Here is a 19,399-nt window from a genome sequence, read left to right as displayed (position 1 = left end):
GGTGTGGCATGATGATTCTCCTCACCCAGGATTTGCCGTTTTGGTCCCCTAAAAACCCCAGTTGCCCTTTAGAAGGGAGAGTATGTAAAGTATTTCTCCCGCCTTCCTAGCGTGCCTTCGTAATGTAGTGGTTATGCACGCTGGGCCGGTATTCCAGAGGTCCGTGGTTCGATTCCCGGCGAAGGCGATTGCTCATTTTTCATTCATCTTCCCCGCTTCCAATTAACCTAATGCTTCTACGAGTGATTAACTCGATCAGCCTTGGTAAATTTCATGTGTACTAGATACGTGTTAGTATTCGTTTCTGCTATCAATAGATAATCTTTACTCTAGTAAGGAGTTCTGAGTCAACTTCGAATTTATAATCAATTATTTAGTTTTTGACTGCTAGGCTTAATTTTAAAATTGAATTTGACTCTTTCTTAAGTTACATCCCCACAAGTGGTGTTTGGTATTGTCGAGCAAAGTAACTTCGTTTATGTTCAAGGTTATGTTTTAATAGAAAGACTATTTCAAACCATTTGAAGACTTTGTTGTTACTTCAGGGACAACGATTATTCGCTCCAAATCTGTTAGGATCTGTTAGGATCAAACTTGTTGATAACAGTTTATGCTGCCAAAGAAGGTCAAACTCTACAAGTTATTGCTAACGTAATATTTTAGTAATAAATTATGATTATTCCTCTATGACATTCCATTCTGTTATTCAGCTATGTTTATTAGCTAATAATAAGGCAGTAAATTTTCAACAGAGTGGAGTTTCGACATAATTTGCGTGAATTTTATGAGACTTTCTGTGAATATCAGATTTTTCCATAAAAATGGGTCTGGAAACTTCCAAATTTCTATTGTAATACACTGAAATGACACAGAATTAGAGATAGACATGAACATGCAAAGTGTGTGGCTCCGCGCCGTACTTATGCTGACGTGAAGGCGTTGTAATAATTGCATACATAGCTAGTACTATTATTGTTGTTAATCAGTCATTTCAACTACTTGTATGGGTAGCTGAAATGACTGATGCGAAAATTTTAGATAAACTCATCACAAAAAGACATGAGCATTTTTTAACGAAAAATAATATTATCAGTTCGAGTCAATACGGCTTTCGAAAGAATATGTCTACTAATCTAGCATTATACAATGTGATCCAACAAGTGAGAGAAAAGCGACAAAGTAAAAATATGGTCCTGGTTTCCCTTGATGTCCGAGGGGCATTTGACTCTATTAGCTGGTACTCCCTACTGTCTATATTAAAAGAAATTGACATCTCAAGAGACCTATTTGATAGAATTAAAAGTTATCTGGGGAATAGAGAATTAATTTTTCTGGGCAACTCTAATACAATTAATCTTTATTATAAAATTGGAAAAGTCTGTCCCCAGGGCTCATGTAGTGCTCCCCTGTTCTGGAGCTTCATAGCAAATAAATTACAGCAAGAAAATGTACCTGATACGAATATTACCTGTTATGCCGATGACATTATGATAACTATTACAGGAGACTCCCTCGGAAAAATAGAGGCTACTTTTAACTTGTTTGAAAATGTTTTTATGAAATGGAGTACTGAGCAAAATATAGAATTTAATATTGAAAAAACAAATGGTATGTTTTTCCCTCGGTGAGGGAGAATGTCACAACCCCCAGATTGAAATATGATCAAAAAAGAATTGCATTTGTGAATACGTTTAAATACCTGGGTGTAGTTATCGATGATAATTTGAATTTTATAGAGCATTTTAAGTCAATACAATGAAAGATAGAAAAAAATTAAAATTATTATAAAAATACTTTTACTCCGATCACTCTTTCTGACAAAAGCTCTACCCTGAGGGATATTTACAAAAATGTTATTGTAATGAAATTCTTTATGGTATTGGCGCATGGGGTGATCGAGCAGGAGAGCTGGTCAAAACAAGGCAGAAATTAGACTCATTGCAGGGGGCCTGGGCACTTGCAATTACAAGATCATTTAGAGCAGTCCCGGCAGAAGTTGCGTGCTTACTGGCTGGTGTAGCGCCTCTCTCACTACAATTTAAATTTACTAATGACAAATTTTGTCTGAAATATAATATAAAACGAAAAATAGTGTATGAAGATAAAGCAAATACCAGCGAGGGATTTTAGACATGATCTGAGTTCAAGCCATCCTAGTGAATGTTACGGTATATCCTACGATAAAGACTATATTTCAACTGGAGAAATTGAAATTCATACAGATGGATCAGAGTTTGCGAAGAGCGTCGGCTGTGCCTTCGTTGTATTTTTCCACGGTATTGAAATTGATTACAAAACGTTTACTTTAAAACCAAGAACTTCAGTTTATCAAGCAGAATTGGCAATTAAAATGGCTTCATCCTATATCAAGAAATTATCCATGGGGTATTACACTAATTTATACTCTGCCTTATGTGCTCGTATGGCGCTCTCCCACCCCTTTCAAAAGAATAATAATATTGTTAATAAAATTAAGCATATATATTTAGAACGATTATTTACATTGGATCAAAGCTCGCGCTGGTCATTATGGTAATGAGAGAGTGGGTGCTCTAGCGAAAGATGCCGCTCTGGGGGTTGGAATCGAAAAGGTTTTATTCAAGATTCGAAAACGAATACATGTACTATAATATATGAGAAGCTTATTAGAGACTTGTGGAAAAATCTGTAGTATCTCTCTGTAGGAAACAAAAACTATCTAAAGTGTTTAAAAATTAGCAAAAAATTTGAATTTTAGGAGATGTAGATGTCAATCAAATTCTTACTGCACATGCCCTGCTTACCTAAAAAGGTACCACATCCATGGAAGTGATATATGTAAATTTTGTAATAAAATCGGCGATTCAAAGTATTTCGTCGAGGACTGTTGCCTGACTGGAAGTGTGAGAGGGAAACATAAATTTGCGAAGTTTGAGGATTTATTTAGTAACTATAAATTGTTTAGAAAATTTGCAAGAGATATCATGCAAACTGTGAATGAGTATAAGAAGAACATTCGTATCGAGATATAACAAAGCAGAAAATCATACTGAAAACATAAATAATTGAAGTAACTTCTAAACTTAAGATGAATTTTGATAGTATAAAGAAGATTTGAATAATAATAACTAATTGAAAGTAAAATTTATAAAGATTTTAAACTTAGGAAAGAACACAGAAATTGTAACGACACATCTATATGCTAATTTCACCAAGAGTGTTTGGAATGTATGCATCTGCTTCCCGTTTTTTTTTTTTTTTTTTTTTTTTTTTTTTTTATAACTTTTTTTGGAGCTTTTATGTTCGTTTTGTGTGATTGTATGATTTGAACTTATTACTAGATGTTTATTAAGTTTGTTATTTTCCGTTGTGTTAACCAGGTTTCGCCTGCTGGTTGGGCTGAGGGGCCAGTGCTTAGAACTAACTAACTAACTCGTATGGGTAAACTTCTGATTTAGACACCTTCGATTGCGGATAGACAGTAGGCGACACATGGGCCATTCAAGGACTATGGTTTTCGAGGTCGACAGTGACAAGTGTATAACGAGAGTATACGGATGACGAGGGAAAAAAATTAACGATTGGTCAAATTACAAAGGACAATTAGACTTGAACAAGCGCGGTGTGGGACGACTCAGCCGTATTATATATAACCAACGAAGCCAAACGTTAGCTCAAGTTACTACCCAGCTGAATCAGGGCACCAGTCGTATAGTCAGTAAACAGACCGCTCGCTTCGCCAAATGGGCTTCGGCCTTACATTGCTCAATGCATGCCATCGAGCTGCACGACTTGCCTGGGAAAGAGAACATAGAGATTGGACTGTAGAGAACTGGAAACGAGCAGCATGGAGTGATGAGTATCCATTCCGACTAAAATTGATTCTTAACGCCAACGGGAAGCTGAGAATATAGCATCAGCCTCATGAAGCCATGGATCCTGCATGCCAGCTTTAAACTGTACAAGACCATAACGGCTCAATCATGGTCTCGGGTATTTTCCCATGATAGTGTTTGGGATCTTTGGTACTCGTATCAGCCTCCCTCATTGTGATTCTGTACCTAGAGTTTCTGGACGATCACCCATTTATGTTGTCCTGTCAATCTACACGGAAATGGAGTGTCTCAGTAAGATAACTGGACATATAACAGGTCCCGGTTGGCTATTGCCTGATTGGATGAGCATTCCTCCGCCATCTGTATCATAAATTGGCTGCCTAGAAGACCTGACTTGAATCCACTGAGCACTTTTGGCATGTTTTGGAGGAAGGTGTGAAACCACATTACACAACACTAACGACTACTTTCTGAATTATGGACGACTGTATCCGATGTTTCGCAAGGCATTCGCGCAGAATACTTCCGCAAACTTATTGATTCCATGACTGCTCGTGTGGCAGCCATTATCAAGGTCACAGGAGGCTCAACTCGTTATTCGCTATCCCTAATTTAGCGGCACTTCAGTACATTAAGGATAGCAAGTGAATAATGGGTTGGGTGTTATATTTAAATTATTTTCATGATACTTTTCGTTATATTATCCGCAAAAACAGACTGCAGAGTAATCCTTGTCGAAAATCCAAACTATTACTAACATTTGCTGGACTTTTAAAATATGATAAAAGGCCGTTCGTAAAGTTATCGTAGTCACCGCCTTTTGCATATCCGTGCTGAAAAACACTTTCGATGCTTAATGACTCGATTTCAATAACTTACTGCTGAAGAACGAAAATTTGTACTTAATGAAGAACCAATACTCAACAAAAAAATATATATATATATATATATATATATATAGATATATATATATAGATATATGTATATCTGAAGTTTTAACGGTCGTCCAAAAAGAGTTTGTTAAAGAACACACAGAACCAAAAAGAGTTTGTTTTTGTTTTGTGTGTGTGCAGTCTTTCGAATGACTTGGTCTATTTAAAATTCTGTCACCTTTAGTGTTAAGCCATAAATACCGGCTGCTTCTTTCTGTTAAACTTTTATCTGATTTCCTTTACACCCTTCCCACTTTTCTAACGTAATTTTCCAAAACATAGTGATAAATCACTTATGTTTTAGTTAGGGTTCTCGTAGTTTATGTTACCAAAAAGAATCAGACTCTCTAAAGTATAAACGTGTAGTAAATATAACGGAGGCTATATAAAAAATTAGATTTCGTATTAATATAGATAACGGAGGGCTATATAAAAATTAGATTTCGTAACTTATAAAAATGATTTTTAAATTTAAAAATGTGATAGCATGAATATTTGAATCATAAAATTTTTAGCCCAAAGGGCATTAGCCCAGAAGGGTTATTAATTTCCTTTTTGCATCTTCCGTTGATTCACTTTTTAAACTGTTGTTTAAACCAACTATTGCAGCCCTGCAATATATTTAAAGAAATTAAATAATGAGGAATATACATAAATGTATGTATGTTTCTCGCATTGTGATGAAACAACGGTACCTAGAGCCATCACACTTTGAATTACGTAATCCTGCAGCGAATATGGGCATCTGGAAGTCCTAATTTGGAATTTATTTTATTATTTATTTCATATTTTGTCGGACATTAAAGAACTTTTTATTAAGAAACTCAGCGATTTCAAAGCGAGGAATGGCAACACTGTACGAAACAAAAAACATTTTTATCTCTGCGTGAGACTGTGTATCGGAAATTCTAAAGGTATTTCTTCCGCCTTCTTTTCATACCATCCTGGTGTGGTGGTCTGCACGCTGGATGCGCACTCCAGAGGTCCGCGGTTCGATACCCGGCGGAGGCGTTGCTAATTTTTCACCTTGCCTGCTTCCAAAAATACTTAATGTCTCTACAGTGGCGCCCGAACTAAAAGGGTGTTATATTATGATTCTCCACACCCGGGATTTGGCGATTGGGTCCCCTAAAAGCCCCAGTAGCCCTTTAAAAGAGGGAGAATATAAGGTATTTCTCCCACCTTCTTGGCGTGCCTTCGTGGTGTGGTGATCTGAACGTTGGGCACGTAGTTCAGAGTTCTGCGATTCAATTTCCGGCGAAGGCGCTGCTAATTGTTCATCTTGCCTGGTTCCAAAAATACCTAATGTCTCTACAAAGAAATGCTCGGTTTAAAATTATTTTGCGATATTGCTCTTGAACTGAATTTTATGGTTTAAGTACGAAGAACATGATATTTAATAAATAAAAGTAACACATAAAATATTAAAAAGACGCTCCTTTGGACGTAATTTAAAACCTGAAACGTTTCTGCTTTTCTTTTTTTTTTTTTAACTTTTATTTCAGTTTTTTTTATTATTATTATTATTTAACTTATATATGTCTAAGAGTTGCGAAAATAAAACCCGCATAAGACCACTTATACGCTCGGTGTAAGAAACGGAAACTGTTTCTACATACATGTTCGTAATTTCTCATAAGATGTTTTTAGATAAATTAAGAAGCAACAGTTAAAACCGCGTTCAGTACAACAACCTTCTAACCAAATGCGCAATTACCTTCGGAAGACGGCTCCACAAACACAATCCTAGCAATTAATCAATTAGAAGTAGCAAAAACATCACTGTCTATTTTGAGAAATTACCAGCGGGGTCAGATAAGCATACGAGGGTTGAACTTAAGCGCACGATCAAAAACGATTACGATGCGTTGATTTCGAAGAACCTGCGCTGATGAGTTGCAAGAAAGATTTCTTCAAGATATCACTCATCTCGCGCTAATCTGCCTCTAGATGATGAGAGAGCTTCAGACGAATAAGCTTACACGATTTTTCGTTTCCACAGGATTATGTCTTATGTGATTACCAGTTCTTTCTTAACATTCTGTGAATGTTGGTTGTGATCTTTTGTTGATTTCAAGCGAATTCGGAAGAACTTGATGATTTTTTTTTTTTTTTTTCCTTTCTTGGACGTAGAGAAGGAATTATTGTTATCGCGAAAAATTTCGGGTATCATACTTCAACGAAAATATGCATTTTAACCTTTCTCGAATAAATTTATATGATTCTTCCTTTCACGTTTTAAAATTTGTGTTCATTCCAAATAAAATTCGCCCCTTTTCTATGATTTTTCTATGATTTATTTTTAAAATTTATATTTTTAAATAATTTTTATAAATTTTTCGAAAAGGATTTGAATTATAACCTATAAAGTTTTACCATCAGGATAGAACAGATGTATTTCTAAGCATACGTGCAAAATATTAATGTTTTTTATTCAAAATTTCTTACGATATACGGGAATTTACGTACTGGCGTGTTTTGAAATTTGGCATAAGCGATAATAACGCCAAATGTGGTTTACGCACTTTGTTAAAATTATTTGAAAGTATGAACGACGACTTTTTTCCCGGTCGTGAACAATAAAAATAAAGGAAAGAAAAATAGGTTGCTATAAATCAAGAAGTCCGCCAAGTGACTTATTCTTGGCGCAACCTGAAACAAAATCCGCCGAGATAAATTTTTAAATTTCTCCATAGTTGTATCACCAAAAAATACAAAATTTAATATTTAGGCATAATTTGAGTCCTGGAATCGAAATTTGGAAAACAAATTGGTATGTTGTTTCAGAAAAAGGTCCGACTTTGCGTCAAAATACCTATGTTAGAACAATGATACATATCTAATATATATGCTTAAGTCGCTCTTTCGAGACATGAAAAACGCAATTTGAATTTCGTCAATGGGTCCAGTACAACAGGAGATATAGAACTGCCCCCCTTTTTTTTTTCGCTCTGTACATCATCTGAAACAGTTATCGTATATTCCGTAGTATTATATCGTAATGCGCACTTATGATGCAAAGTATAAGATCGATATTTACGGGTGTGTTATAGACGTCGGGTATAAAAATGATAAGTATAAAAATAAGGAAAAGATTAGCATAGTTAAATTTCTACATAAACATAAATGCTGTTTGTTTACAAGAAATGATATCTTTTGTGAACTTAAGACATTTCCTTTTCTGATAACATTAAAAGTTCGTCATACTCGTCTTCTGCTATATCTTCAGGTTTATCAGCGAATTCTGTTTCCTCATCACCACTGTTACTCGGAGAAATAAATAAATAACCATCTTCCGTTCCATCAAGATTCTTAGTTATACTGTAGTTTTTAATGACTTTTGAATTATATCGGATTTAATTTCACTCCATGCTTTTACTATCCAATCCCACACTATTTCTAAACTAGTATGAACGCATTTCATTTCCTCTTCCTTTCTTATTTCTACCTTGCCTTCGATATTCACTACAAAATTACGGCTTCAAATGAGTACAGAAAGAGAAAACATCTAACTGTTAATTCCGTGAATTCATTTGGGTCGGAAATGCATTCTTATCTCAATTAATGTTCCCCTTTTCTCGATACCCTACAATAACATTCTTGTGCATATCTGGATTGAATACAACTCATCCTCTTTGCGGAATCATTTACTCTCTCAAGCACTTTCCCTAGACGCAGATTGTTCCCCTTATCGCTTTGTCAGTTTATTATACCGTTGTTCGAAAGCCAGCTAAAAATCTTCGAATGATTGACTTCAAAAGTATCTTTCAGGTTTCTTCGTAAAGAAAAGGGTCAGCTTTATGCGGCGAATATACCTAAAAACTCTAAAATATAGTTTTAAATTATAGGTGCGTGTTATATATTGATGCGGAGTTATTTTACGCCGGAATATAGGGTAATTAAATAATTAATTCTATTTCTGTTGTTACTTCTACCTAAAATAAAAGCAAATTGTTTTTGAGTAATTAAATAATATTTTTTTTTCACTTTGTGCATAAAATGCATGTGTTGTTGATAAGTTATCAAAGCTTTTTTTAAACTTTTTTTTTCTGGGAATGTTTGACGTTCCATTAAAAAAATTGGGAGTCCACAAAAAACTTGCAATGTTTTTGCGTTCCTCCAAATCGACAAGTGTCTGTGGGTACTACTTTAAGTAATTCCTGAGTTGAAAAATGAATTTGTCTTCAAAACTTCCTCTTTAAATAAAATTTTTCAATTAATTAATATAATTTTGATAATATGTAAAATTAGTTAATAGATTCTCCGTCGAGGTAAGTAATATACAGCCATAGAAACATGTTTTATTCTTAAAATATCTGAATTAGTTTCTGAACAAACTTTTACAAAACTTTCATATTGGCTATATTACAAATAATCAATATGGCGATAAATTAAATCTTTGATATACTTTACCAAATATTTAAATTATCAAAAAGTACGTCTATTACTTTTAAAAATAGATATTTGCAGAGTGATTAACTTTAGAAGATAAAAATATCATGCTCTGCCGAAAGATATCCGAGAAATGATTATATTCAACGCTGTATAGAAGATAAATAGGAAGGTTTTATACGAGGGCCATCCAGGAAGTAGATTACGTTTCCGTCTGTGTCCGCTAGGGGCGGGGCTAGCGCGGCCATCTTGGGGTCAGAGCGTTGCGCAGCTCAGTCTGCATCTAGCCGTGCTAGTGAGAGGTTCGTGCTGTGCTCCGTTCAGATACTGTGACGGTTTGAAATGTCTGCGTTAATTGAAAATCCCGCGAGCTGCGAGGTGCGCTCAGTAATAAGGTTTCTGACTGCAAAAAACTGTAAACCGATAGAAATCTATCGGCAGCTTCGTGAAGTGTATGGGGACAACATTATCACTGAAGGTGGAGTGCGTCAGTGGGTCATAAGATTTCAAAATGGCCGAACCAATGTTCACGACGAAGATCGAAGTGGGAGACCCAGCATAGTGACCGCCGAACTTCTCGAAAAAGTCGATGCTAAAGTCCGTGAAAATCGAAATTTCACAATAACGGAACTTTCTTTGAGTTTTCCACAAATTTCGCGAAGTTTGTTGCACGAAATCATCAGCGAAAAGCTTGGTTACCACAAGTTTTGTGCAAGATGGATTCCAAAAATCTTGACAGAGGACCACAAAAATCAGCGAATGGCTGCAGCTTTGAACTTTTTGGACGCTTACCATAAGGATGGTGACTCTTTACTCGATCGCATCGTTACTGGTGACGAAACATGGGTGAAACATGTGAACTGTGAAACGAAATTGCAATCAATGCAGTGGGGGCACACAAGTTCTCCCCAAAAACCCAAGAAATGCATGCAAACAATGTCGGCAAGGAAGATGATGGCGACTGTTTTTTGGGACAGAAAAGGTGTAATTTTGGTGGACTTCCTGGAAAGAGGCACTATAATAAACTCTCAAAGGTATTGCCAAACTCTCCAAAAACTCAGAAGAGCAATTCAAAACAAGCGCAGAGGAATGTTGAGCTCTAAGATCTTGTTGATTCACGACAACGCCCGGCCCCACATGGCAAATGTCACTCGTAAAGTTCTTGAATCTTTTAAGTGGGAGTTGTTTCCTCATCCGCCGTACAGTCCCGACCTGGCACCGAGCGACTTCCACCTATTCCCAGCAATGAAGAAGTGGCTGGCTATGCAGCGTTTTGATGACGACGCACAGCTGCAAGAAGAGGTAACGAAGTGGTTGAAGGCGCAGGCGGCCGAATTTTTCGACGAAGAAATTTCCAAGCTCGTACATCGCTACGATAAATGCCTTAATTTGTATGGTGACTATGTAGAAAAGTAGTATTTGAGTGTGGCTTTCATCTGTATATAATAAAATTTGTTTCCTATAATTTGTTTATTTTTTTATTCCAAAACGTAATCTACTTTCTGGATAGCCCTCGTATTTCAGCATTTTTTAATAATAGTAGATGAGTAATGCATGGTAATGTGATGAGAAGACCGAATTTTTTTTAAAAAAACGTAGCAAGGATATTTCTAATATAATAACAATGCACGTTTCCGCTTTCGAATTTTCGATTATTAAAAGCTATATACTGTTTCCACAGTTTGGGATTTTCTTAATATAAAGCATATTAAATAACTTGTTTGTGTCACTCGTATCTACATTACAGAGGAGAAAGATGGAGTAAATGCATACGTAGCGGTAAGTCGCTGAACACTGATATTTTGGTCTGAGATTCGAATTCCACGAAAGAGTTGGCTGCATGGGCGTTTTTGTGGTTTCCCCTTGTGTAACATATATACCGGCCAGTTTTCCTTAAAAAGTCCCCCACGAAGGTATCCCCCTTAGACAGATACCCCTCGAGGCTTTGCTGTAATCACATAAACCAAACCAAACCGTTCTCGGGATTTGAACGAGGAGCGAATTACCAGTATTCAGCTGTTTCTATCTCTCATCCACTGCTGAGCGGAAAGTAAGTTAATTTGTAACTCTTTATTTAATAGCTACTTTAATAGCTACGGATATTAAGTTATAATATCCGTGCCAGGATTAATATATCCGTCCGGAATAATATTAATATATCCGGACTACAATATCCGTACCCGGATTTTAAACTTCATTTGACCAAATCTCTCAAAATAAAGTAATTTATTACTTTTCTGTTATCTGGGAGCCCTTCGCCAAATGTACGGCAAAGAGCCAAATGTGGTAGGTTATTTATATCGCGCCAGGAATAGCTGCGCAATAATAATACATATAATGTTTAATATGCTCAATGTAGAAGCTGTGCACGATGGCGAATTTGTAAAATTCTCTGACATTTTAAGCAAAAACATATCATAGGAGAGCAGCAGTTCGTTGTCCCCATCTACACAGCGATCTGTTTTTGCTCAAAAAAATTTCAGCACATATTCGGCATCGCGCACGGCCTTGCGAACATTGAACATATGTTACATTTATTACATATAAGATAGTTATTCTTCTCACGAATCTTTATGTATCATCAGGATTGCCAACATTTGGTTAGATTTCTCTCTAACTTCTATATTCGAGGACAAATAGCCTCCTATAAGCAGAAAAGTACAATAGTTTTGAATTTGTGTTAGGAAACTACTTAAAATTATTTTTTAATCATTCATTTAAATTCGATTTTGGACATAATTACTAAATACACCATTTAGAGCTTAGAAATTGTTTATATCAAAAATCAGATTAAACATTTAACGTAAAAAATAGCTGTAAAAATCAGATTAAAATTCAACATGAAAATAGCTGAAAGAAGTGCGTGTTTTACTTACGCATTTAAAGCACATGTTTTAGCTTTTAATCCACTTCTTTTCATAAACAAACTAAAAATTCTCTCTCACCAGGACGGTGCCGCAAAGACACTGTATATTTACAGGCATCCATGCCTCCTCCCGTACTCGAACCTAGACCCTTCGGTACCGCAGTAGGCTCTCCTAACCACTTTCCCTTCATACCTCTGCCGCTTTGGCTTGAGAGAGAATGGTAACTGTGAATGGGGGGAGGAGGGTCATCCAGACCATTTTGTGTTCTCCTGCCCACACACAGCACTTAACAGCCTCAAGCAACCAGGAGTCAGATTCTGGCCAAATTGGTTCCAGAATCTACAAAGTAACAGAGTTGCCCAGCGAAAACTGAAAAAAATAATTGACTACTGTACTAGCAATTACTCTTCTGACGCTGGAAGATAGTAGTCATAAAAGTCTATATAAGCTAGTTCAATATGTCACCAACAGAGTATGTGATATGTATGTTCATTATGTAATTTTGTATTTATGCTGTGCCAGGTTCTCATACATAAAATTCGTACTGTATCTGAATGCTGTAATGCATCTGTACATGTTTATATCTTTTATTTATGGTACCTAATTTATACTAAGGATCACGCGTACCTCAATGGCATGCTTCTTGTAAACTTTAACTATCATGATAACGTATATGTATGGATGTATATATCAATATGAGTGAGAGTATGTATACTTTTATTTGTTTCGGAATACCTATGCATGCAAGTGTGTATATATCTGTATATGAGTTTGTATTTATATGTACATACATATATTTTGATTGTACTCTTCTTCAAGTGCCTTGTATGCACATGTATATATTTCTTTGTACATTGTTATACTCTTCTTCAAGTGCCTTGTATTCACATGTATATCTCTTTTTTGCATTTTATAAATGTCGTCTGCTCAGTCGGGGCTGCCCAGTGCTGCGGCCTGGTAGCTAGTGGTTGACTCCCGCCGAGTTGGTAACCAATTCTGCATGGATATATCTATACCTGGGTCGGAAGCCAACTCAGCGGTTTACCTACCCTAACCACTATGCTGCCTGGGCGGCTATGTTACCTTAGTTAGTTGAAGGAAAGCACAGGAGGGTTCTCTGATAACGGAAGGATATCTATTTAAATGAATTTCCAGAGAAAACTATACCGCATTCATGGTATCCTTGAGGAAACCTTCAAACAGCCAACCAGCTTGCTGGAATTTGTACTCAGGTCAAATAACCAATATTCAGAGATCATATCCATTTGGTTACTGGTTGATATTTATTTAGACAAATATAAACATGAACATCTGCGTAAAGCCCTTGTACCTTCTTTCGAGGACTATCTTATTTGTACTCATTCTATACTTCATGAAGAATCCCATGTCCTCATCAGATTTCGACCTGCAATGCAAAGGGTTCGCTTTACGTCATATTAGTGAAAATTTCGTCACATTTATTTTATGCTTAAAAGGAACCGACAACAAATATTAAAAACTTCACAGAATTTTATTTTTCGCGTAAGAATTAGACTAGGCTATTATGCTAAAGTGCACAAAGACAACCTGCCTGCCTTCTTTTGATTACATTATTTGGATTACTGCAAAGCTTTCAAAACCTATATGCCTAATAGAAGTTAATCCTACAGCAAACACTCTCTAATGGAAGATAACTCGTACTGTCAATACACATAAGGAAAATCCCGAAAATACCCATGCAAGCAATCTGTTCTCCGAGATTTGAACGCGGGTTCAACTACCAGTGTTCAGTGTTTCAGATTTTACTGATATTATTGTAGGAAACGAAATGTGAATTTCATTTTATATTAATTCCCGTAACTTGTGCCCGGATAGCTCAGTCAGTAGAGCGTTAGGTTTTTAACCTAACGGTCCAGGGTTCGAGTCCCTGTTCGAGCGAAACAGCTTATATTTGCTTTTCCAGCTGCCATCTAAGACTCATTTTTGTAGGTCTGTACAATAACTACTTACCAACATCGGTGATCTGACGTTTAGCATCAAATTTTAATTTTTGCTTTATCTTTCATATTTCTTTCTTGGGGAATATCATCTTATATTGCTACAATTTTAAGACAAACTATAGCACTTTCACCAAATGCTAAGCCCGGATTGCTAAGTTATTCGAGTGTTAGGCCTTGCAGTTCTATTCTACTCGGCTCTTGCCAAGCTTCAGGTTTGTTTAGTAAATACTTTCAGTCGTGACCTGTCATCGTATTATGTTTGTAGCCTTAAAACATTAGTGGCATGACTGTTACTCTCAATAAATTAAAACATTTTTATTAAACGAGAAAACCTTTTTAGCAAAAGTTGGATTCTTTTGCTCATGGGGGGCAAAGCATACATAAACTCTCTGCCTTTAAAATCAAGATGCATTCATGAAGGATTTTCTAAGAACCTTACGTGAATTCATATCAAACACAAATGGAATCTTCATGCATGTTTGACAGCAAATAAAAGAAACGCGTGTTTTGCCGTTCTATCAATTCGATCAATGGTTAATTATTTCTGTATAATATTTATGTTGAAAACCTCGTTAAGTATACAGTTTGCATGTTTAATACAAGTAACTTAAAATTTTTAGAGTTCCAAATTAACCTACAGTCCAAGGTTTGGGTCAGTATTAGGTGGTTAAAAAAATTGAAAGTTTTTTGTTGTTACCATCAAAACGGTTGACCAGCAGATGATCTTTTCGCGTTTGACTCGTTTACAGCTTTGAAACGTAGGTGACAGAGAGTTTACCTCAATTTTAAATGCTTTGACGTATTTCCAATTATTCTTTCCCAGGTTCTATGGATGTTTTCTTGCTGTGTTTAGATACGCTTTAGATCAAGATACTCAAATTATTGGTATGAGACGGTGCATATCGCAGTAGGAAATACAGTTTATAATATTTTGATGCACAGTGAATCTATTTGGGTATGGCAAATTAAAATGTTCAATTTCTACAACTGCTAATAGTTGAAATTCTGTAATTTCGCTAGGTTCTTGCCCTCAGAACGCCTATTAGGACAGTGATTCGTCTCTGGGGGTGTGTGAGGTGTTACAGTGCAAGTCTTGGGTGAACAGTGGAAGACTTGGGTGGATGGACTTAAAAACACACACGGCGATCTAAAAGCCCTGTGTGTTTATAAGTCCAGGAAGAAAGCAGGAAGAAATCCGCAATAAGAGTATCCTTTGGTAGCAGGAAGAAATCCGCGTTGCCTTCTGGTTACACCACAAAGACATGCAGAAAGGAGGAAGAAAATACCTCATATACTACTAAATTTTCTTGATTTTTGATTAGTTATTTTATGTTTTCTGTGATGTTTTATCAGTATGATTTTTAGAGTAAGTGAGAGTTGGAATGCTGATTGTATATTTTTAAGTTCTTTTTGGTTTCTTTATACTAATTTTTGTGTACTCGGGCCTCGGGCTTTGGGAACCCGGTTTTAATGTGTGGTATAGTTGGCTTTTAAATTAATTTTTTGTTTTGCTCAGCTAATGAGAGGAAGAACCACGGGTCTCTGGTTGCCATAGTTTTGGTTTGGAGGAGGGTTGACCTATTTTTAAGCATATGGTCCCGCTGGGACAAGGCGGATTGCGTCTCCCTCGAATAGTTCACTTCATATACTCCCTCTTTTAAAGGGAGACTGCGTATTAGGGGACCCAACTGTCAAATCCTGGTGCTGAAGAATCATTATCCTCCACCTTTTAGTTCGGGCGCCCCTGTAGAAAAATCAGGTTATTTTAAAGCAGGAGATGTGAAAAATGTGTAATGCCCACACAGGGATTCGAACCCAGACCCCTCGAATGCACGCCGAGTGTGCAACCACTACACCACGAAGGCATTCAGAAAGGAGGCAAAAAGTCCCTTTTTAGTGCATATCAAAATTTAAAAAAACTAGATTGGAAATAAATGGCAAATTGTTTCAATGAGTGACCGCTAAGCGGTGTTTCAATGAATGACTCCTGTACTGTGGCAAGGAATGAATTACTTAAAATTTCAACTGCAGTTTATGCTGTTAGCTTTAAAATCCATTTATTTGATGCAAGATGCAGATGAGTTTTTTCGCAAACAGAATTTTCTATGATTGACCATTACTTCGCAACGTATTCTTATCGGAAAATTATTGTAGGGTTTAAAGAGACCTTCCAAAATATTCGTATACCTAACAATAAAATGTTTTTCCGGCTGCTATAATGATTTCCACAGATCGGAAGCGTTTGCTATAGGGAAAGAAATGGTAGCCCATCAGTTCTTGGCTTGGAGAAAATGGAGAAACTCGGAAACAAAACGTTGCAGTTATCAAAAAGGTATTGTGAGAAAGATAGCATCGTAATGAAATTCATGCATTGCGAAGTAATGCTCAAACATCAAAATTCGTTTCGTATAGAGAAAACTGATCTCCATCTTGAGAGAAATAAATGGTTTTCAAAGTTAACAGTATAAACCTCAAAGGCAATTTCAAGTGATATGTTACTTGAAACATTATTTGGAAACAATCTGCAGTTAGTATACAGTTTGGATTTCAACAGTTTTTGAGCAGATTGACTTTTGTATCACCCTGCATAATGATCAGGATTGCTTGATTGTTAATTAATATAACAGCCGCTCTTTCTTGCTTATAGACTTATGAGAATGAAATTAAGATCTGTAATTTGGAATGATAAACTACAGGAGTAAGCAGAGCCGTGACACTGAGGCAAAGAAGTAAATACGCTTCCCTATATACCCTGAAAATTTTGAAAAAAAAGTAATGAGCTAATTTTTTTAAAGCGTTTAAAATTGCGTTTGGTTCCGTGATTCATTTTTTTTTATTAAAAATAAAGCAAAGAAAAAGAAATTTCAATAAAAATATCTGAAAAGCTTTCAGATTTTATGTTACGCCCAAAGCGGCATTTTTTTCACGGGGATTCAAAACGGGATTTGAAAAATGATACAAACGTTCAAAGTCATTCGACGCAAAATACCGTTAGACATTGTAACGTCTTTCCGTTGGTACGCTATCAACATAATAACAGTAAGAAATGTAAAGAACACTCGCGCATAAAATATCCGTGCTTGAAGTTGCACGTGATGTTAAGCAGTGAAACCAGTTGAGTTTGTTAATCAACAATTCGTTAAAATTTTACAAAATATGAAATAATTAATAAAACAAATCCCATATTCCAAAGATGGACTTCCAGATGTCCATATTCGAGTGGAGAACTACGTTGTACAAAATTGGATGTCTCTAGGTACCGTTGTTTTTTCCCAGAGCGAGAAACATAACATATCTTCAGATAGATTCTTCATTATTTAATATCATTAAATATAATGCAGGACGGTAATATTTGGTGGCAACAATTTGAAAAGTTATTCAAACTTTTATAGTGAACCAACTGAGAATGACCTTTCTGGGTTAACCCCATTTGGGCTAAAAATAAAACGATCAATGTGTATGTAATGAAAAGAGGGAATAGGAAACTTGGCAGTAGAGGCATATTAAAATCCATTCTTATTTAAATTAATATTTGTGGTCACACTTTACTTGGCACTCTAATCCTGCCTATTTTCCAGAACATTTTTGATACTGTTGCGATAGGAAAAGAGCACACCGATATTCCATCTAATATACCGGTTATATACATATCGGTGCCCAACCGAAATATGCCGGTTGGGCAGCCACTCCCAAGTGTCCGATGGGACAGGCATCTTCACAATGAAAGCATCTCTACCAAAGAAAATAGCCTCATATGTGTGATCTTTAAAACAAGCATATACTTTATTTGTCGAATGACATTTTATTGCAAGAAAGAGTTATTTAAACTTGAGCAGAATATTATATGCCAGCTAATTCTATTTTATATAAATTAATAAAACGGCTGTCAGATAGAATTTTATAGCTTATTTTTCTCATCATATCCCTACAATATAAGCATTATTTAAGTTATTAAGATTTAATGTCGCTTCATGCTCTCTCTTTGTTTTACCGCGCTTCATCAGCTAATTCTGCGGATTTCAGTGCGTTAAATTTCGCGAATATCAAAGGTGCTTCTATTAATTGCTATTCGTACCAATACATAAGTTTACTATCGAATTTTTGTTCTAATTTATTTTGATGTTTCCATTTCATTTTTATTTGCTTGTACGAAGTAAAAAGAAAGTATTGTAATCGCGAAAAGTTTCGGGCAGCATATTTCAATGAAAATATCCATTTTGACCGATATCGAATGAAATTTAACGATGATTTTGCTTGACATCTGTACGTAAGGACAGAATAAAACACCGCTCTCCTCCAAAAATATTATAAAACTGCTTTAAAATGAATTCTGAAAAGAATTCTTAAGTACGTACCTACAGACGCCACGAAATAATAAACTCAAAAACGAGTAGCCTCAGAATGAGTAGATTTAGAATGTTGAAATTTTGTATATAGGATTGCTATAACATGTAGACCATTGCTTGTTTACATTTGAAACAGCAGAATAGTGGATTTGTTGCCAATCTAGAGTACTTAGCCTCGCAACAACAAAGATAACGCCTTCATTTATTATTTCGCATTAAATCATGCTTAATCCATTCTGGAATTTATTCGAGGAAATAAGTGTTTAAGATTTACTTCATAATTTTCAATACAGACATCTTGAGTTTTAATGTATTTTTGCCTTGTCGCGAAGTGAGAACTGAATTAATTGAATGAGAAATACTGAATCGACTGTGAAAAACTGTTTCTTTTTTGTTTTGTTTGCTAAATTTCTTTTATATATCGTTCCAGATTTATTATAGTATTTGAATAGAACATGTGGCAAAGATTAGATAATTATTCAAATGATATAAATTTTGTGCATTCTGAGTTATAATATGATCGAAATATAATACTGTTAAGTGAATCTAGCGCCAGAGTATCGCTATGGTAAACAAATACTAGAGTGAATTTTAAAGAATGCATTTATTCTATTGTGGTTTATGCGCTGTCGGCGAAGTAGATTTAATTCAACCCAATAAGTTTAAATGAAATGCAAGAAAAAATGCGTGTAATTTAATATTCCGTACAAGGAAGTCATGTGGTGTACACATCAGACTTTTTTAAATCTTTAAATCAACCTCTTTGGCATTCAATATTTTCTCTTTCTTCAGGTTTCAATTTATTCAGGAACTGTGTTTTGGTTTTTAATTTCCTTAGCAAGAAATGTATTTTTAAAAAATATATTCTTTCTATCAGTTAATTTGGAATCAAAGGAACGAAACTAAGGTTTTTAAAACATGTTCTTTTACATCAGTATTAGTTATATTAGAAATAGACAGAATGTTTCGTATTCAACCTTCCGTAAAAAATTCAAAATTATAAATCTCTTTTTTTATTTCTTTGGTACTCGTACTGTACAATTAATTTCATAGCTCCATAATAAACAC

At 35.5% G+C, this 19,399-nt stretch overlaps 1 protein-coding gene and 1 non-coding gene across 2 annotated transcripts in view; one reads left to right on the top strand and one right to left on the bottom strand.

Moving 5' to 3' along the window:
* The window catches only part of LOC118188743 (uncharacterized), a 240,108-nt gene that overhangs the window by 196,190 nt on the left and 24,519 nt on the right, over nucleotides 1-19,399 (bottom strand). The gene's annotated exons all lie outside the window — the stretch shown is intronic.
* TRNAK-UUU (transfer RNA lysine (anticodon UUU)) lies at nucleotides 13,851-13,923 on the top strand. The gene has a single exon. It is a non-coding gene; the product is annotated as a tRNA-Lys (tRNA).

Source organism: Stegodyphus dumicola, chromosome 1, assembly GCF_044657685.1.
Source record: "Stegodyphus dumicola isolate Sdum_Otavi_A_Nest chromosome 1, ASM4465768v1".
Classification (NCBI taxonomy): Eukaryota; Metazoa; Arthropoda; class Arachnida; order Araneae; family Eresidae; genus Stegodyphus; species Stegodyphus dumicola.
This window is presented reverse-complemented; position numbering and strand designations above follow the sequence as displayed.